The 21,503-nt window shown below is 41.1% G+C and overlaps 1 long non-coding RNA gene across 5 annotated transcripts; it reads right to left on the bottom strand.

The window, feature by feature from the left end:
• Positions 1 to 5,944: 5,944 nt before the first annotated feature.
• Positions 5,945 to 19,927, bottom strand: LOC128562762 (uncharacterized). Of its 5 annotated transcripts, none has more exons than XR_008373491.1 (8): positions 19,789 to 19,927; positions 18,789 to 19,593; positions 17,613 to 17,737; positions 16,828 to 17,043; positions 16,056 to 16,271; positions 14,382 to 14,683; positions 11,220 to 11,270; positions 5,945 to 9,325 (listed from the first exon to the last, which is right to left on the bottom strand). It is a non-coding gene; the product is annotated as an uncharacterized LOC128562762 (long non-coding RNA). The 5 variants fall into 5 exon arrangements; XR_008373490.1 differs by having other exon boundaries at positions 5,945 to 6,870; XR_008373493.1 differs by having other exon boundaries at positions 5,945 to 6,832.
• Between the last annotated feature and the right edge of the window lie 1,576 nt (positions 19,928 to 21,503).

The raw sequence follows: 21,503 nt of genomic DNA, 5'->3' as shown, positions 1-21,503 counted from the left end.
AATTCTTTGTTCCCTCAAATTAACCTGAAATTTAAAAAAAGAAACAATAATAAAGTGCTCTTAACAATTCAATAGTTTAAAATTTGCAAATAATCCCATTAAAAAGTGAGCGTAGGATGTGGGGAGAGGTTCGTTCCAGGAAGATATACAAATAGTTGATAAGCACACGAATGATCACTTAATATCATTGACCATTAAGCAATGTTAATCAAAACCAGAATGATATAACTATTTCCCACTCACTAGTATGCCTATAATAATAATAAAAATAAAACAGACAATGACAATTATTTGCAAGAATATGGAGAAATTGGGACCCTCTCACATTGCTGATTGGTATGTGAAATGGCACAGCACCTGTGGAAAAAACTGGGTAGTTTCTCAAAATTTTAAACGTAGAATTACCATATGAGCCAGTAATTTTATTTCTACGTACGTACCCAAAAACTTCAAAGCAAATGTCCACATAAAGACTTGTATATGGCTGCTCATAGCAGCATTATTCACAATAGCCAAAAAGTAGAAACATTGTAAAAGTCTGTCACATTATGAGTGGATAACATGTATGTCTATACAATGAAACGTTATTTGGCCAGAAAAAGGAATGAATTCTGAAACATGCTACTACATGCAGGAAACTTGAAAACTTGTTAATTGAAATAACATAGATACAAAAGGTTAGATATTATATGGAATGGCCTTATAAGCAAAAAAGAGAAAGCAGGTTAGTGGTTACCAAAGGCTGCAGGAAGGGGGAATGTTGACTAATAGTTATGGGGGTTCTTTCTTGGGTGATGAAAATGTTTTGAAATTAGATAGGGGCAATGGTTGCACAACTTTGTGAGTATACTAAAAAGGGTGAGCTTTTATATGTAGATTATATCTCAATAAAGATGAATTACTGCTGGTTTTCTTCAAGGTTCATAATGTTGCCGCAATATATTGAGATGCACCTAAAGAATTTCTTATTTTATATTATTTTCATCATGGTCATCTTTCTTGCACTTAATCTCTTGCTTTTTAATAGGAGACCAATGTAATCATTGGCATCATTATTCTATAGTTGTCTACTTAAAAAAACAAGTACAGGAGGCTTGGCGCCTGTAGCACAGCGGCTAGGGTGCCAGTCACATATACCGGAGCTGGCGGGTCTGAATCCAGCCAGGGCCTGCCAAACAACAATGACAACTACTACAACAACAAAAATAGCCGGGTGTTGTGGCGGGTGCCTGTAATCCCAGCTACTTGGGAGGCTGAGGCAAGAGAATGGCTTAAGCCCAAGAGTTTGAGGTTGCTGTGATCTGTGATGCCAAGGCACTCTACCCAGGGTGACAGCTTGAGACTCTGTCTCCAAAAAAAAAAGTAAAAGAAAACTGAAGACTATCATAAACAGATAAAAATTGGTTGACTTAAATCAAGGTAGAGGAGCAACTAGAAATTATAAAAGATATAAAGATATTTTTAGGTATTGGTGATGTTTTGGGGTAGGACTCTGTAGGTCTGTATGTATATGTGTACAGGAGTGTAAGGAAATAGTAGTGAAGGGAAGGTGTGTTTCCCATTAATTTGAAGAATTACGCACACAGAGATCTAGACTTTCCCTAGCATGGTAACTGGTGGGTTACATCCGAAGTGGAAGATTCATGGATGGTGTTCTGACAAAAAGATCTGTGTGCTACAGTCATAAGGGTTCCCCCCCCACCCGCCCCCGTTGTGAAAACATGAAAGATGAACAATCATGATCCAGTTTGTTCCCTGTAAATCTCCTGTTGAAATTTGATCCCCAGTGTTGGAGGTAGTGGGAGGTGACTGGGTCATGGTGGCAGAGCCCTCCCTCTTGAATGGCTTGGTGACCTCCTCACAATAATGAGTTCTCCGTTAATTCCTGTGAGAGATGCCTGTAATCCCAGAACTCTGGGTGGCTGAGGCTTTGCTGGAGCTCAGGAGTTCAAGACCAGCCTGAGCAAGAGTGAGACCCCTATCTCTAAAAACAGAAAAACCAGGCAGGAGTGATGGCTGGTGTCTGTAGTCCCAGCTACTTAGAAGGCTGAGGCAGGAGAATCACTTGAACTCAGGAGTTTGAGGTTGCTGGAGTTTGAACTCAGGAGTTTGAGGTGCTATGATGCCAGGGCACTCTACCTAGGGCAACAGAGTGAGACTCAGTCTCAAAAAAAAAAAAGATAAAATAAAATAATGATCCTGCAGAACTTGAGTGTTCTGAGAGCAGGGCACCTCCCTCCCGCTCCCTCTCTTTCTGGTTCCTGTCTCACCGCGTGCCCCCCCCCCACCTGTTCTCCTTCCGCTGCAGCCCTGAGTAGAGGCCTCCTGAAGCCCTGGCCAGATGGGTGCTGGTGTCCTGCTTCCTGCACAGCCTACAGAACCATGAGCCAAATAAACATCTTTGCTTCCTGAATTACCTGGCTTCCTAAATTCCTTTACAGCAATGCAAGCAAACTAACACAAATAATGACGACTACAACTTCCTCTTGAGTCACCTAGTTATCTAAAGTCTTTCTTCATTTTGCTTTAAGGACTTGTCTCTGGTAATGCTGGATTAATATAGTCATAGCAATTATTTCTGTATCTTTTCAGGAAAAAAAAATCAGATTTCTTGAGTTAAGAGAATTTTCTTTCATTTTAATAATCACAGTCTTTATTTCAGCATCAAGATTTAGAGAAGAAATATAACTCATAGTCATTTTAATTCTGAAATAGATGCTATCAGTTAATATAAAATTTTAATGCTGTCACAAAGATTTTCTGAATAATTTATTGCTAAAAGTTGTCAAACTTTTTCTTTTTAAATCCATTTATATATCATGCTCCACTCTTAATTAAATTATTCTGACATGTTTGTATCTGAATTTTAGTAGTAAATTGTTTGGGTTTCTAGTATGTACTGTGGAGTTTTTTTTTTATTATTATTCCTATATACAGTTCAACTATGTGATTATTTCTTCTGTTTTCTCTTTGGAAACCCATGTTTGTTTATTTCCTTAATTTCAATGCTCCAAGATGCCTGCCTTTGTTCTTAGAGAGGTCTCTTGTTGAAATTATTATAGAAGGAATGAGCTGTAAGATTCCTTATTTTTACCTCAGCTATAAGGATTGACTCTAGTCTTTGCCCATGGTACCGGTTTTTATTACATGATATTTGCTTTTGGTTCCTGAATCCTTTGTGATTAGGTATGAAATGAATAAGAAATAAATGATGATTATTGGAGGGGGAGTGGAGAAGAAAAAAACAGCAGATAAATGAATTAAGGAGAAAGGAAAGGAAATTGAGAGTCTAATTAAGATTTATTTACATTCATTTAAAAGAGAGGAATGAAAATACCTCATAAACTTAGCTTGAATTAAAAAGTAAAAAAAAAAATTATACACAGAAAATGGAACCTATTAATATGTGCTTGTGGGATTCTCATAAGTCCTTGGCAGTTCACTGGATTCTTGCCGCCCAACGTTTTCACTAGAATATACGGAGGTGAGATGTGTCCGTAGTAGGTTGTATAAACTTTACCAGGTTATTTGATAAAGACCTAGAGGTCAACTTCTTTTTCTATAGTTATGCAACAATTAAATTTTTTTAAAATAGAAGACAATTCACATTAAAAACAAAGTATTTCTACAAGTTCTTTTTATAAGAAAATACATAAATCAATTAAGTGTAATAATTAGCTCGGAGTCTACATGATATTTGATACAGATATGTCTGTTTTGCAATCTCTACAAAACCAGGAGGTTATTACAAGTTGTCAGGAGCCATTTGGATCCCAAGAGATCATGTTTTTCTTCTTCAAATGTATATTGGATTACCTTTTGCTGCATAACAGATCACCCAAAACTTGGCAAATCAAAACAACGAAGGGCTTGGCTGGTTCTGATTCTTTTACTAAGATGCTGCCAGGCTTTGGGGCAGGGCGGGGCTGCAGTCCCTGATGACCACTCACGCGGCTGTCGGCAGGGCACCCTTCTCCTGCACCATCTGCAGCTGAGCACTTTAGTTTCTTTCTTTCTTTCTTTTTTAATTAATATGAGGGTACAAATTTTTAGGTTACATTGTTCTCACTTCTGAAGTAAAGTTTAAGTTGTAGTTGAGCCCTGCACCCGGGGGTGGGGGGCGTGCTGAACACCCTGATATTGTGCACATAGGTGAGACCCCCACCAACTGCCCTCTCTCCTCCCTCCAATTACCCCCTGCCCCCATCTCTCTCCCTCCTCTTCCTTCCCCCATCCTAGACTTTATTCCTGTTCTATCATTCTTGTGGATGTGCAATTTTTTATATATTGGTTTTGTATTAATATTGAGTACATTGGATATTTTGTTTCCATTCCTGAGATGCTTTACCAAGAAAAATGTGTTTTAACACCATCTAGGTAAACATAAAAGACGCAGAGTCCCACCAACAGTGTAAAAGTGTCCCCTTCTCCCCACCTGGGGCAGCATCTGCAGTTTGGGGACTTTGTGATGTGGCCTTATCTTACTGGATTGAGGTGATATCTCAGAGTGGTTTTACTTTGCATTTCTCTGATGATTAGCAAGGATGATGTGTGAGCCTCACAACAGGGTGGTCCGAGTGACCTCGTGATATGACAGCTATCTCCTCTCAATGCCATGGTGATGAAGGAGAATGAACAAGCACACACCCAAGATTGAAAGATGACAGCCATCCCATTCCTCTGTCACCTTCCCTTCATTGCAAGTGAATCAGAAAGTACAGTCCACACTTACAGGGAAGGATTCACAAAACGCCAGGCAGCAGAAGCGTCGAGGCCCTGCCCGGAGGCTGGCCACCACCACACACCAAAGTCCCAGGACACTGCTAGGCAGTCAGGCCAAGCAGAACTGTATCCTCTTTGTTAGAAGAGCAACTAGGCAAATAGTTAACGCCATTTATTTAGTAAGAGAACGAACACTCGTGGGAGGCTGGGTCTGGGGAAGGAGACTGTGAGCTCAGGTATGCACACGTTAAATTTGTCAATCAAGAAAATAAGCTGAGACTTCTGATTAGAGACGTCAGGTCAGCAGGTTGTTACTTGACTCTGAGGCTCAAACAAGAAGTTTGGATCAGAGATACGCATTTGAAAGTGTTCATATTACGGACAGTAATTTAAAATATGGGCAAGCATAAAGGCTGTGAGGTAGAGAATGCAGACTAAGGGGAAGGATCCTTGAAGAACTCAGATCAGACAAGTTAAAGGACAGTGACCTGGCAAAGGACACCGAGAATTAATCCAGGAGTAAAAGAAAACAAGGGGAGTTTAGTGATACAGAAGCCAGTGTACAGATGGTTTCCAGAAAGACACAGTATTCCACAATCTTGAATGAGGCCGAGGGAGTGAAAGACAGGGAAGAGAGAAAAATGCCCATCTGCTGAGTTGGCAGAAAACTCCCTGGTCATGGTGGTGGGAGCGGTGGGTGAAGGTGTGGGAGGGGACGCAGAGGACAGTGTGTTGTGGACTCAAGGGCAGCTCAGGGAATCTGTGAGTTTAAGCTCCTTCTTCAAGGCTCTGGAAAGGAACAGCCACAGCAGTAAAGAGAAAGAAGACTCAAAGGTGGGGGTTTCTTTTAAACATGGAAATGCATTGCACGTGATCAATTGGTGATGGGAAGGGTATGATACAAAGAAAATGAATAAGAAAAAGGTAAACATGGTGTGAGTCGAGGACGTTGGAGCTGTGACAGATTGAGGGTTACCTCCTGGCCTGTATAATAAGAGAGGAAAGAAAAAAAAAATGATGAGAGAGAAGCAGCAGGTGGGTTTGTGATGGCCGCAAGTGGACGCATTTGTACCTGATGGTTCTCTATTTTCTCTGTGAAGTGGGTGAAGAGTCCTGTGTATATCACTACTGTAAATATTACTCGTGTTGTGTTTCTGTTAATTTAAGAAACCTTCTCGGAAATAATGTCTTATAACCACGTGTCAGGGGAGGAATCAATTTATTCAATCATTAATAATTCCATTTGAGAGGGCAGAGGAATGCAAACATTCACAATACAATGTATCAAATGTAATGCCGGAGATAAATCCAAGGTGCTGTGGGAACAAGAGGAGGGCAAAGCTCAACGTGACTGGGAGAGTTACAGGGGTCTCACAACATGGAAAATATACGATGGACTTTGAAGAATGAATAAGAGTTTGCTAGAAAGAAAGGTTGAAAAGTCATTACAGATGATGGGGACAGCATGGTCAAGGGCATTGATCAAGAAAAATCACAATTGTCCTGTTTTAAACACTCCAAGATTTCTGGGACATCAGTCTGGCAGTAAACACCTCACAAATACTGCTTTTAATCTAGAAATGGAAGTTCTAGCCTGAGAAATAGTTCCGCAATGAGAGAAATTCATCTCAGGAAAAACTGACAAATATCTATTACCTTGAAACAAAGCACCGAGATCAACAGAAACCCAGGGAAGTCTAGTTTTGACTTAATGAGTTAGTAACAAGCAAATTGCCTTCATACGACTATTTTTATCAGACTGGAGTTACAAGGATAACACTCCAGTCCCCATGAAGGACCCCTAAGCCAGCTCTAGAAAAGGCTGGAGTTGCCCCCAGGTTCTCATTTTCTGTAGTAATAAAATCCCCAGTTTGCCGTGGAATTACATTACCTGAACACAGGCCATGCCTCTCAGCCTCTTCCGCTACTCCTTGTGGTAAAATGATTAAGTGCTGGCTGAGGACACACGCGGGGATGTGGCACGGCAGTCTCTGAAATGTGCTATTAAAGGGAAAGCACGTCCTCTTCCTCCTCCGCGTCTTGGCACGCGTGTGAGATGCTGGCACTGTCTTGAACTCTAAGGCCCATGAGGCTCACCCACCTAAGGGTGCTGGGTGAGAAGAAAGGAGGCAGCTGGAGTCCAGAGGACTGCAGGGCAATGGGGCTGATTTTTAATTGCCTATATACACAAAACTAAATCCCATTTCCTATTGTGTTATTTAAGCGACTGCTTTTTTTAAAAGCCATAATTCAGCCATTTATACATTAGTTGTAACTAAACGAATGCATCATCTGGAAAATAAAACTTTGTTTTTTTTGTAAAGTGTTTTAGATCCATTATATGTTTCTATAGGATGTCCAAATTTTACATTTTCCTTATATATGGAGACCTTTGGGACACCCAGTATATTCTTATTTCTAGGCAAAGTGCTGTCTTTTTTTTTTAATTGGTAGATTTTTTTTCCCTTTTAAAAGCCATTGTGGCAATTATTTTATAAAAACAAATACATAGAAAGTGAACTGATCCGAATTCTGTATGAGAAATTAAGTATGTGTTTCCTGCCATGAATTTCTTTAAAAGGGTAATGACTTTCCTGGCCTCGTGCTCCGAACCTTCCAGTCTCTGAGTCAAATACTTTCCGTGGATTAACACATTCAATCCTCCCAACAGCTCTATGAAATAGGTATTTTTCTCAGAGCCATTTTGCAGCTGACAGAGGTTAAGTAATTGTCCAGGGCCGCCCAGCTGGAGAGCGATGGGCTCAGGCAGTCTGACTGTACAGCTTAACCGTGAGACACTGCTCCCACCACCCCACAGATGAGGATGGTCTTTCTTTAAGTGTTGTGATGGGGGCTTGGCAGAAAAAAATTTTAGATGAAGCAGGCAAGTAAATGACTTGGCACAAGGCATGCTTGTTGATCTAGCCCTTAGTTCCTAATCTCTTCTTTGCTCCTGAGATAATTAGGGATTGGATTTCCATTTTGTCCTTGGTGAATAAAGTTTCTGCTTCTGACCTCAAAGTAAGTGCCCTGTAACGCCACTCCGCATAGACAGACAGGTAGGACTTTAGTATGGTTTGGACCCTTTGCAGCCCATGATCGTCTTCCCCCTTTCAGTCCTTCTTGAGCTACTTACTAAACTATGTTCAAAGCTAACTTGAGATTCCTCTCTCTTCACCCTCTACTCCCAGGGCTCCCTGTGTCTCTGGAAAAGCCAGTGTCTGGCTTGAAAACTTGGCCCAATTCCAGACTTCACCTGCCTTTCACTTGTCTAAGTATTTATTGCTTCTTGTCCTTATTTCAAAACTCAAATTTTGGACACTCGGGACTCAGAACATTGAATTTGCTGCACAATGTGCTTCCATGGGAAAAGTACAATTAGCTTTGGTTGTTGTTGGTCCCAGTCTGGACGCCCATTCGCTGAGTCCACTCCCTCTTTTATTCATCAAACACTTATTAAGCCCCTGTCATGTGCTGGGGGCATTGTGTTGTGTGCTGAGATAAAAAGATTCATGAGTGATTTGCTGCCCTTGCAAGATAGTTACAATAGTAACTATAGTAAACAATAGTGACAATAATAAATGGACAGTTACAAAACCATGCTATGAGGATAAAACAGGGAAGTAACTATTAAAATGAGGTAAGTGAGCTCTGGGGGAGCTTTGAAAGCTACCAGATTGAGTAGGGAGAATGGATACAATCGCCAAGGGACTGGAATTTAAAAGGCACAGTAGCATGGCCCAGCATGGCCTACAGCTTAGGATGCAAAAAAGGGCGTAGTCAGAGATGATATGAAAGGCAGGTTTAGCCTTCTATCAGAGATGCCTCCTTAGGCTACGCAAAAGAGTTTGGGCTTTGAAGGGAGTTGCACCAGCCAGCGAAATGATGAGATCTGCCAGGTCCAGCCAGCCCTGTAGGCTTCTGCATGTCAACCTGCCACCAGGCTCGCGAGCACACAGAGTGATTAATGAGCTCTGTGACCACCCAGAAAACATTCCTGGCAGCTGCAAGCCCCAAGACACATCTAGGAATCTGCTTCTCTGGCAACATTTAGGTCAGAAATTAGTCTATTTTTGAGAGTTCTGCTGCTGTCTCTCATCTCTCTTCATCTTCTCCGTTATTACGTTGTTAGAGATGATTGGTTCTTTTTCCGATGGATTATTTTCAAGGGTTAATACAAAGACTAACTGATACAAAGAAGGTTTGTCTTGTACACAAAGAAGGCTTTTCTTGTACTCATTTTTGAGGTAAGCTGAGATTGATCGTGCAAATGCAGAAAAGATTTGATAACACACAACGATTCCTCTGTAAATTGGGGGAAGACAACAATTTATCCTTGAGAACGATGTGCCGACGGCCTCTTCATCCCGTCAGCCTGGATCTTTTTCTGATGATGCTGGCAAGAGGCAGTTGTAGGATGATCCCGCCGTTACCCTCTCTGGTTCCAAACTTCAGGAGGTTGATGGATGAAGCCAATCACATTTGATAAACCCACTAGCTCTGCTGCTGTGAGCATTTCACTGTCATTGGATCTTCTAACAGCAGTGGGTTGTGTAGCATTTGGCACCAGGGAATTACGAGGATGGTGTTACTAACATGCGTCCTTTGGATCAAATAGGAAGTATTCAAGACTAAATGTTTGGAGATGGAGAATCTGTGTGGTCCTGAGTACATCAGATGGTTTAATATTCTGCTCATTTGGAACTTTCTAACCTGGCCTAAGGGAACAGCTTCATTTTTCCATGTTTTTTAACATGAGAACAGCATTTTCTTCCCAATTTACAGTGAGACAAATTCCCAATACCTTAACTTATGCCAAAGAAAAAGAGTACAAGCAAGGAAATGATGTCTCAGAGAGAGCGTGCACATATTTCCTCCATGCGGACGTACAGAGAATTGAGCAGCCAGACAAGGATTCCTTCCCTGTATTTTTTTTTTTTTTAATAAATGCAGAGGTGGTTACAAGAAGAAATGAAATGTTGCCTGGCAGAAGCAGCAGGGAAGAAGATTTCATATTGGAGAGTAACCAGTTCTGAGACATTTTGGATGTCTTCTTGCAAACAACTGATTGGAAATTAAATAATCCCCATATAAAGGAGAGACAGCTGCTTGCATCTTTGTGTTCTATTATTTCTGCTTTTCTCCTTTGATGCCTGATTTCCACGTGCTTAGAATAATTCATGAGAATTACTTTAAAGTTTTAAGAAAAGGCAATCGCTACCTAGAAAAATATTGCTTTGCTGATTTCTGAGTTTGCAAAGAAACTTGGACATCTTCCCCCCTGCTCTATCTGCTATAAACTTTTTATCACTAAAACCAGGTGATTTTAGAAGCAGGATCCCTGGGCATGAGACGCCAACTAACTGTGTATCCTTGGACAAATTCACGTACCTGTCTGCAGCTCAGTCATGTGGTCTGTAAATGAATGGGGCTGCTTGATAATCAATAAGGGCCTTGTCAGCTTTAATGCTTTATGATCAACTGTTATGATTTAGGATAGACATCAATGAACACTGATAAAGGAAACCAGGAATATAGGGCTCTGACAGTTGTAATGCAGTTGGGCCTAAGTGGAATTATACGTGAAAAGCTAGAGCTGTTCTTTCCTCACGCCCTAGGCTGCAGTAAGCAGGGGTGCATTTAAAGGTAAAACGTGGGAAAGTAGTGAAGAAAATATGTAGGACTAGAGAAGAAACCCAGCCAACAACTTTGGGATAGTGGAGTTTCTATTATAATAACTCAGAGCACACCCTGCAGGTCTTGTGTGGGGTGGGATTATGTCTTGGGGATGGGATTACGTCTCTCAGAGCTCATTCACATTACAGCTCAGTGGGAGCTCACTTCGTCTGCCTTCGAGAGCCAAGTAATTTCTGGTGGAAAGTTACAGGTTATGAAATGAACGCTAGAGTAATGAATGGAAAATAGATCTTCTCAGGTCCTGGGCCTGTACGATGTCCAGAGATCATATCAGTGTTTTCCTAAGTACATTTTCTTTCATTTTGTTTGTATTACATTGAAAATTATTTTTTGACATTTTAAAATCAAACTAATAGCTTATGAGGGCAACTGTACAGTGGCTTGAGGCACAACAATATACTTAACTATTGTCCCGTCTAGAATAATTGTTCTTTGATCAACACTAGGAACGTGTAGCATATTATGACTGTAAATATTTCATTAGAAATTACTACAAATTTTAGGCAGAAGTTGAGCTAGAAAATCTGAAAGAAGATAATGTTACAATGAAAGTGACAGATTCTTTTGCTTTACTTTTACTGCCAAACACGACGGGACATGCCCAGTGCTTCTTGGGCAGTCGTGTTCTTTCCAAAAGAGACATAAAGTCAACTAAGCTTATTTCTAATGTTTATTAGACCACATGGGTTTCAGGAGAAGAAATCATAATTTGAAAATGTTGCCGCTTTATGCTGATTTCATCGACAGCCATAAGAAACTTTAACTCAACCTAGCTTAAGCATAAAAAAGGAAATTCTTACCACGCTCCTAGGTTATCCCATGGAACTTAAGAACATGAGTTCAGTTGGACCCTGGAAGGAAACAGGAACCAGAGACATTAATGGGAAGAACTTTCCTTCCTGGGGCCCATTTCCGCCCATCTACTTTGTTCTATTGTCTCTGCAAATCTTCCAACATTTTTCTGGTCTATCATATACATAATAGAAATTATAACCCCCAACATGCCTAAGATTTTTTTTATAACATATGAATAAGTTCAGCCACCCAGAAAGAATTTGATTTCTTTTACCATACCAGCTCCAAATTTCCCAGGGAATTTTTGATTGATCACGTTTGGGGGAAGTATTGCACACACAGAGACTAGTCAATTATGTCCAGGATTTAGGAGGCACATTGTAGAAACATCTGTTCCTGCTGCTGCCATTGGATGGAAGGGCAAATGTGGCAAATGTAGTTTCTTAGAAAACTGTGCACCTTCCCCCCGGCCGGCTCCCCAGTACACAGGTTCACTACTTGCTCTCAGATGCTGATTTAAATGCATCCAATAAACAAAAATAGGGGGAAGTCGAGATAATTATAATAAAACTTATTTTTGGTTAAAAGAATAGAAACGATCGCAGTATAAATTGGTCACTGATTCAGAGCATATCCTGACGGGTAAATTATAAGATGAGCAAATGTTCTTGGGCCTCCATTTATTAACTCTCTTCTTTGGAAGCGAAGGCAATTCCTTGGTTAAGGAAGGAAGGGTTGCCTATGACAAGCTACACTTGAGATTGGGATTTTGGAGGATTTTTCTGCAGGGGGCTGAATCATCTCTGTAGTTCAGTTCTTATCAGTGGCTGTACGTGGGCCTTGTCCTGGAATTCTGTTGTTTTTTTTTAATACATACTTTTTATTTATTTATTTATTTATTATTGCAGTTTGGCCAGGGCCAGGTTCTAACCCACCACCCTTGTTATATGGGGCCGGCGCCCTACTCACTGAGCCACAGACGCCACCCCTAGAATTCTATTTTTAAACAGCCAATGAAAGAAACATTATTAAATTGTGTTCTCTGTGTGTCCGGAGGTGTCTATTGCTTAATGCAATGGCTGTGGCCACTGAGTGGATCATGTTTCAGAAACACAGTTATTCCCATTCAACTTTCTATTTGAAGGAAAGAAGAATTTTTTGAGAAGGTGAAATAGACAATCCCATAAATGCTCACTGTAATTCAATGCAAAAACCAGTTTTCTGTGAATTCTCATAGAAGGTATGACACAGATGGGAGAGGCTTTGGGGAGTCCACTCTGGAAACAGGAGAAATGGTTTGTGGTCGTGTCTCTGTTCACATCATCCACTTCACAAACACGGATACTTCACTTAATGCTTGGAGGCAGGTCTCAGAGAAAATGGCAGATGTGCCGTTTTCCTCTATCACAAACTGGATGGAATGACTGATGTCTCATCAGAGTGAAGGTGGTTCCCAGCTGTCTTCCTTTATAGTAGGGCTGTCCAGCCTGCAGCCTGGGACCACATGCTGATTTTGTGAGGACTTTTTTGCTTATCTGTGGTGTTTGGATATCATGAAAAGCGTGCGCAGACATTTCTTTTTGCTCATCAGCTTTCTTTAGTGTTTGCGTATTTACTGAAGGCCCAGGACAACCCTTATTCTTCCAATGTGATGGCAGCAAAGAAAAAAGCCTGATGCCCCTGCCTTACAGCAGCTCATCAGCAGGCCTGGGATCCCTGCTGCCTGCGGCTGTGTCTACAGTGGAAGGTGCATGGTAGATACTCAACACATTTGCTAAGTAAGTAAATCATGATTCTATCGGAAATACACTTCTATTTTAGGTCTGTGATGGAAACATCAAGAAAATTGATGTCCTCGGATTGTTAAAAAATGCACTTTGACTGGAAGGAAAATTTGGCAACATTATGGTTAGGTAGAGCATTCAAAGTGTTTGGCAGCACGTGGGTTTTTGGTTGGCTGAAGACAGAAGCGCTGCACGTCATTATGGCTTGTAGCAGTAATTAATTACCTTTCCTATTTCCCGCTATGTCCCTCAAGTCTAATTAAAGGTCATGATACATAGTTGGTGCTTCATAAATATTTGCTAAATTAAGTATTATAAATACATCAGAATGTAAAGAGATCAAAGATTCTTGCCAATTATCTTGAAATAAGCCCTGTCTACTACCATGAAGTGATCACCTTCATGGAAAATAGGGTTTCTTCAAGAAGTTTGTAAGAAATGGAAACAGAATATAAATTTATTTTTTCACTATGTAGAAAAGCCTGTAATTTTTCAGAAGACAAGTCTCCAAGGCCTTCATTAAACATGAGGAAGAAGTTTCACTTTTACTGAGGATTAAAGAAAGCCCATTTGGAGCAGGGGGGCTCATGGCTGACCTGGATTTTTTGGTGGGTGGTTTTACCCATGCTAATCAAGTGACTTTGTGTTTCAATGCTCTGTAGTAGCTGACAAGGTGTTACTGGAAGCCTATAGTGTCTTTGGGGGGTGGAGGGGAGATGCTTCCCTAAACTGAAGTGGAGACAGAGCGCTCTGTGTGCTAACACCAAAATGACAGCTTTAGTAAAGCGGCAGGTTTAAGTAACAAAACAGTTGCAAAAGTTTCTGTATATAAGTCTTACACGTTTCAGGGAGGCTGCCCATAGCTTTCAAAAGCTTTCCAATGAGTTTTGGACTTCAGAATGGTAAGAGCCACATTTACCCCTACATCCAATTTATAGATGACACCACACAAGGTTTAAAAGCACTCTGGTGTAGCTTAAGTTGATAACAGTCATTTTCCTGTCCTATGGGAGGATTTAAACGAGGATGAAGGTGAAGAGAGGAAAAAAAAAGCAGAGAAGCCAGGCAGTTCCCCATCTTGAGCAGCTGGTTAGGACCTCACCCCAACCCGATCCCTTAAACTCCCACCCTTCGGGAAACTGGCCTAGTCATCCCGGAGCCAGGTGCCAGACAACCTAGACTCCCTATTCCCTGGAGCCTGCAAAATTATTCCAAGGAGCCAAACCACAGAAAACCTGCGAAATTTAGCTAACTCCGTCCCACCTCCATGTACCAGTTGGCCCCTGCAGCTCCCGCTTCCTGTTCTCTCGCATTCTCTTTTGGAGCTATAAGTGACAGAGTTGTGTCCTTCATCTGTCCAAATGTCACCACTTTGCGACTTACCCGCAGAAGAACCTTTAAATCTTACGGAACACCCTCACAGCAGTCCTGTGGGATAGACGTGGTTTCTGTTTTGCTGATGAGGAAACGGCTCCTCAAAGAGGTGAAGAAAGTGGCCCAAATCTGACAACCCGGTAATTGGCAGAGCTGGCCTGCGGTCCACAACCGTCTACTGTTCACACACGAACGTTCATCATCCTGAGTTTTAAATTTACAAATGTAGGGCGGTGCCTGTGGCTCAAAGGAGTAGGGCACCAGCCCCATATACCAGAGGTGGTGGGTTCAAACCTGGCCCTGGCCAAAAACTTGCAAAAAAAGAAAAAGAATTTTAGTGGCCCTTCCATAGAGCAAATGTGTTAAATTTACAAATGTAGGTAGCCCCTAAATGTTATACAGACACTTCAATGATTATCTCAGATTCCTTAGTCTTTAAGCACAAATGTGACAGAGAGACATTACATAATATGTGATTAAGTAACTGAAAATGTATATAAATATCAATATCATCACAGAAGCAATAATGATCTTCACTAACAATGAAATAAGCTCTTATATTTGTTTATTTATTTTTTATTATTAAATCATAGCTGTGCACATTAATGCGATCATGGGGCACCATACACTGGTTTCATAGACCGTTTGACACCTTTTCATCACACTGGTTAACATAGCCTTCCTGGCATTTTCTTGTTATTGTGCTAACACATTTACATTCCACATTTACTAAGTTTCACATAAATTTTCATTTATTTGTCTTCTTATGAGGTCAAAAACAAAGGTTTTAAAAAAACGACAGAGATTTAGTTACAAGAATATACATTATAGCCATGTGGAAGCGTGCTGGGGCCAGTACTCACAAATTTGCAACCTATGGTTAAATTATTAGAAAATTTGCAAGCTTATGGTTAAACATTTGGAACCTTGAAATTGGTCCTGGTGGAAGGAAGTACTTTACACCATGGAAATTGGCAACATTACAAACCCGGCTTTCTTTTGTTAACAGAGAGATTTATCAGCATGCCTTTGCTACATGAACATATTAGCAGAAAAAAATTAATGCCTAACAACTGAAAATTGGTTAAATAAACTAAGTAATAAGGTACATTCATGCAACAGAAATATTATAACCTTCAAACCATACTTTAGACAAATACTAATATGGAATACTGTAAACACAAGATAGGTATATGCTAATTTTAAATGGCTGTTTGCAAAGAAAAAGTTCAATATAATGACTTTTGATAAAAAGAAAATATAATAAGATACAGGGCCATAAGACTAGAAGGATATATACGTAAATCCTGAAAGTTTTTTCTTTTGAGACAGAGTCTTACTTTCTTTCTTGACCCCAGTATAGTAGTACGGCAATATAGCTCACAGTAACCTCACACTCTTGGGCTCAAGAGATCCCTTTGCCTCAGTACAGGTACCTACCACAATGCCCGGCTGTTTTTTTAGAGTTGGGGTCTTGCTCTTGCTCAGGCTGGTCTTGAACTTGTGAGCTCAGGTGATCCACCCACCTTGGCCTCAAAAGTGATTATAATTTACTGATGAAATTATGAGTAACTTTTGTCATCTCTCTAGATTTAAAAAATTTTCTGCATTGGACAGGAATTACTTTTATAAAACCTTTGAATTTCTGAACTTCCCTCTACATGTAGGGTCCTTCTAACTTACCAGTGACCATGGGACCGTTGGATCAGAGCTGGCAAACACTTGCAGGGGTGGCAGGTAAAAGGTGTGGTCATGTAGTGGTGGAGCTCAGAGTTGAAGCTGGAATGTGAGAGTCTGAGTCACAGTCCAGCTCCTTATAGTCGATGATATTAGGTGAGACTTGAGCATCCCTGTAAAGCCAGGAGGGCCATACCTACCCTGACCATCCCTGCAGAGGTACTGAGAGGATAAGAAACTTTGTTAACACTAAACAAAAGAGACATTATTATGAGACATTTTAAAAAGCCTCATATGTAATTTTTTTTCTGAGGCAGTCTCCATGATTCCTTGTAATTTTCAATGCTTTTTGTTAGTAAACTTTTATTTGTTTATTTATTTATTTTGAGACAGAGTCTCACTATGTCTCCCTCGGTAGAGTGCCGTGGCATCACAGCTCACAGCAACCTCAAACTCTTGGGCTTAAGTGATTCTCTTGCCTCAGTCTCCTGAGTAGCTGGGACTAGAGGCACCCACCACAACACCTGGCTATTTTTTTTTTTTTTTAGAGACGGGGTCTTGCTCTGGCTCAGGCTGGTCTCAGACTCCTGAACTCAGGCGATCCACCCACCTCGGCCTCCCAAGTGCTGGGATTACAGGTGTGAGCCACCACACCCAACCCTCGTACATGATTTTAAACTAATTTATCTCTTGAGCATCTGTTTTCCAGGTTAACCATGCCAGTTTGAAAACCTCAGGTCTTTTGCTCCATCACCATAATAGCTCAATCACTCCTCACCGTCCTTACTCTTCCCTGGTTTTCTCTTTCCTCCACGTGTTGGGCATATTACTCAGACGAAAACAATCTACTCGACCCAGAACATTGACTCTAAGGTGCGTTGATGTACCGCTGTGATGTAATTCACACTGTCAGCCGTCATTCCCGTTTGCTGTCTAAGTTCCTCGCAGTAGACCGTCCGCTCTCTGGGATCAGCAATGCTTTTCTCAGCCCCTACTGCTATTGGGGGCACATAGCAGCCATTTAATAAATACTTATTTGATGAACCAAAGAAATGCATACTGAACAACTCAGAAGGGATTTGTAGATGTTAAGATCTGAATGAGTCTGTGACACTGTCCACCATGGTATTCAGGAGATAACCACTGCTTCCTCTCAAGGAGGGGACAGACCAGGTTGGCCTGGGTAGGGGTTTGATGTGATGGGCATAGGTCATGTCTGACCAACCTGGGAAATGGACAGTGACCAGTCTGACACAGAACCCGCCACGTCCAGCTGAGGGAGCAATGGGAGCTCGGTCTGAGCCATCAGCCCCTCCCGCGTCCCTTGTGTTCTGTCTCCCACTGCTCATCCTGAGAGCTCCGTACCTCTCTGCCACTCCGGCCACCACCTCCACTCCCTGGCAGGTCATAAAAACATCTTTGTTCTATGACCTGATTCCTACTTCTACTGGCTGCTCCCCTTAAATAATTGTAATACAAAGCAATTCATTCAAAATGTATTTTTTTCTTTCAGTGTATGAGAAACGGTTTCTTTCAGAAGCCAGACTGCTCTCCCATCCTTACCTGTGGTGTTTTCCCAGCAGGGACAGGCACATGGGTCTGTGTACCCAGGTGCTAACGGCCACACTGCTTCCTTGTAAAGTTATGCCCATCAGTCACACGAGAAGAATAGCCCCCTTTAGAGAGATCTAAAGAAAACAACACAAATACAGGAAAATGAGCAGCTCTTAAAAAAGGCAAAATACTGCCATGAAGTCTACCGATAAGAGCAATCAGTGAAACACTATATGTAGAACAGGGATCCATGGTGTGGCATAAAACACAGCCATAATTCACGTTTCCTTTGCCACGCCCTTACGGAACAATAAAGTCAGCTCTGCTGATGGCCCTTATTTTCTTGTGAATGTAACCGATGTCTCTCCACGTGACTCAGTCACAGGGAAAAAACTGTGCCCCCAAAGGACTGGGTGAGCTGAGCACTTAGGAGGAGAAATGAGGTGCAGGGGTGCGGAGGAAGAAGGTTCAGGAAATTACGAGTAAAGGAAGGAGGTTATATATTTAAAGAGACCCTGTCTTGCTTCTACAAATCACCTTTAAGTTTATCAGTTAGAACATGCTCTCTTACAGAGAAGTTATAGCAATTTGTTAATCTCAGGAGGATGCTGGTATCTTCTAAAACATAAAACCTGTTCTAGAATTATGTTGTGAGCTTGCAAAATACTTTTTCTAAGCCTGCCTAATAATGCCATTTCAAGAAGTTTCTATTTTGGAGATGATATCACATCCCACAGATTTGACATATTTAAGGAGAGGAAGGATTTTAAGCACAATTTTTTCTAGTGAAAACAAAAAGGAAAGCACATTACACACTCACTGAAAGACAGTCACGAAAATAGGCTTATTTTAGTACTTTATGTTGTTATTAGAATCCATAAAGCTCTGAAAAAAAATGATATTGATCTTAAATCTGAGTGGGGCCGAGTAAATCTGAGAGCTTTCTCTAAGGAAGAAGTAGAAACACGGCACAGACGCCTGTTTTGTGTGGTGCTGGTAAGACAGATCATACCAATTTAATTGGAATCGAGATTGAAACAGTTGCACAAAATTATCCCTCTGAGGTTGTTTTACTGCTGAGGTGCTGCAGATTTACACCCAGCCTGTTAAAACTTCCCGGAAAAGACCATTTCTATCCTGGATACAAAGTCTTACAAAAGTTAAGAAGGAATTCATGCAACTTACAACTGTCAGTTTAAAAAATGTATCTGCAACTGCGCAGTAGAAAGTAGCCCTTGCTAATTGGATCACAAATTCTGCAAACCTCTCGTGCAGGAATTCCATCTCAGTCAGCGACTAAAATTCATGATTATATAAAATGAAACAGAAAAGAAATCTTAAAGGAATGATATTCCCTCCAGGTGGTCTGATGAGTCTCTGAAGGTAGTAAGCCAGGCCCATTCTCTGTTCAGAAGATCAGCAGAATCTAGGGAAAGAATGTGAAAGATTAATGACATTGTAATTCAGCATGACAGGGTTTGCCAGCCACATTTCATCCTTCCTGCTAGATTAGTAAGGTATGGCTCTGCCCACAAGCAGTAGGACAGTGCAATGAGAGATGAAAGCCCAAGCAATGTTCTCGACACACTGATCACCCCAAAAAGCAACCTGCCATTGCACCGCTCAGTGCAAACAGCGTGGGAATGAGAGACTTTGCAAAAGAAACCGAAAATAAGATAATACACAAAACATTTTTGCGAAGCCCTATTTCCCAAAGCAACTGCAGAGGCTCTTTGTTTAATCATGTACTGAACAACTTTGGGGCTCTGCTCTGTCTGGCAAAGTTCCCTCTATACAGGGAAACAGTCAATTGTCCTTTTAGCTCATTTTGCCCCCCACAGCAGCCCTCTCAGGTAGGAGTTATTACCCTTATGTAAAAGATGAGGACGTGAAGTCTCAGAGGAGGTAAGTGGCTTACTCAAGGTTCTGGGCAGCTTCACGGGAGCTAGAACCCACCTCCTCTCAAGGCCAGGGTTTCCTGTAACAGGTGCTGTAAAATGGTTCTTCTCAAACTATGCTGAAGGATTTTTAACAGTTACAATTTGTAATTTTTGTAATGATGATTAAAAATAGAATTACTAGAACAATTAAATAAAAAAGAGGGCATACCAACTCTAATGTTTTAGGATTATGTTTGGAAGACATAAATTTACTCTGCCAGATGGCTACAAAAATAAATGCTTACCTTCAAATATCAGCACAGCAGACTGGTAAGCTGTGGTTCCCGTGTGACACAGTCTGCAGTCCACACCTGGAGTAGCATTTTGCTGTACTGGTTCAATGAAAGTATATGTATTTAATGGCAGTCAAAACATACACACACACACACACACACACACACACACAAACACACACAACTCCTCCCAGCTTAAAAATGAGCAGAAGGAATAACCCAGCCACCCCCACCCCTCAGTCCTCACCTGGACACTCCTGCAAAGAACATTTCCATAAGGCATCAGCATTCGGCCCTGTAACAGAGTGACCTGAGCCGCCCTTGCTCTCAGGACTCCGGCCCTGCCTGTCTGTGTGTGGGCAATGCTCTCCTAGTGCTGGGCTGAAGTGGATCTTGACAAGGAGCAGGGAACACGGCGGGCCCAGGTCTGTGCTTGGCTCCTGGGATCTTACTCACCGTTATTCTCCCCTAACAATGGCTCAGAACTCTCTCCAGGACCACGCTGCCCATCCTGCCGGAGCTGAGGCTATGCAAATACTAGGCTCTTTTATTAGAGAAAAAGGTAGCACTTTTCCTGAAGATATTTTTATTCATGATTTACATAAAATTTTAAGACATTATTAATTATCTACATGAAAATATAGTATTCTCATCTTCACTGGGGCTCCCTTGAGAGAACCGCAAAGACTTGTGTGGCTGTAGACAGTGAGCCGCCTTCTGTCCTCGTATCTTCAGCTTTAAAAAAAAATACACTTTCCTTCAATGCTACTCCCCCTCTTGTTAGTGTCCTGTCCTTGTTTTCTTTCAAAGTAAAATTTTTTGAACAAAATATTTACGCTGCCTATCAGTGTACCTTTATGCCTCAGTTTGTTAATCTCTCTCTCTAACTCCCATCATTTTTCAGAAATAGCTATGGCTAAAATTACCAACTACCAATTCACAAAAATCAGTGGACACACCTGGGATCTTCTCTTATCTAATATATCTGAAATACTTAGATATTGTTGACCAGAAGCCCATTTTTAAATTGAATGGAATAGAAGTAACTTGACTGTGAAGCAAAAACCCCAACCCCCCTACCAAACATTTCCCTTTTTAGAATTTCTTATAGCTGCCTCCAAATTTTACAAATACCATGTAAGTGTTTATAAATGCACTAGTCACTTTCTAAATGTTAAATTATGTCCTGACTTAATGATCTTATGAAGTAGCTACTATTATTGGAGTCGTTTTAGAGTTGAAGAAATTGAGGCTGAAGATGAATTTTTTTTTCCCCCATTAGAAACTTTTTGTTTTCCCTCCGTACAGACTGATTATCTAGACCTATGAAGCACCATCCTCAGTGTTCCCTTCAGTGCTCTCTGGGGCTGGATCTGCTGTGTGCAGAACGTGGGGGTGTCTTTTTTGATTTTTTTTTTATCTCCTTTAACTCTTAAGGAAGGGCACATGGTTTGAATGTTTGTGTACCCAAAACTGCAATGTTGAAACCCTCATGTACAAGGTGATGATTGTAGAAGGTGGGGACGTTAGGAAGTGATTAAGTCATGCTGGCAGTGCCCTCATGAATGGAACCAGTTCCTTTATAAAAGAGACTGCAGGAAACAGTGCCATTTATCAAGTAGGAAACAGCCCTCCCCAGATGCCAAATCTCCCCATACATTGATTTTGGAATTCTCAGCCTCCAGAACTGTGAGAAATATACTTCTTTTGTTTATCAGCTGCCTGCT

Source organism: Nycticebus coucang, chromosome 12, assembly GCF_027406575.1.
Source record: "Nycticebus coucang isolate mNycCou1 chromosome 12, mNycCou1.pri, whole genome shotgun sequence".
In the NCBI taxonomy this organism is placed as follows: Eukaryota; Metazoa; Chordata; class Mammalia; order Primates; family Lorisidae; genus Nycticebus; species Nycticebus coucang.
The sequence above is the reverse complement of the archived record's forward strand: the minus strand, read 5'-3'. Positions and strand labels throughout refer to the sequence as shown.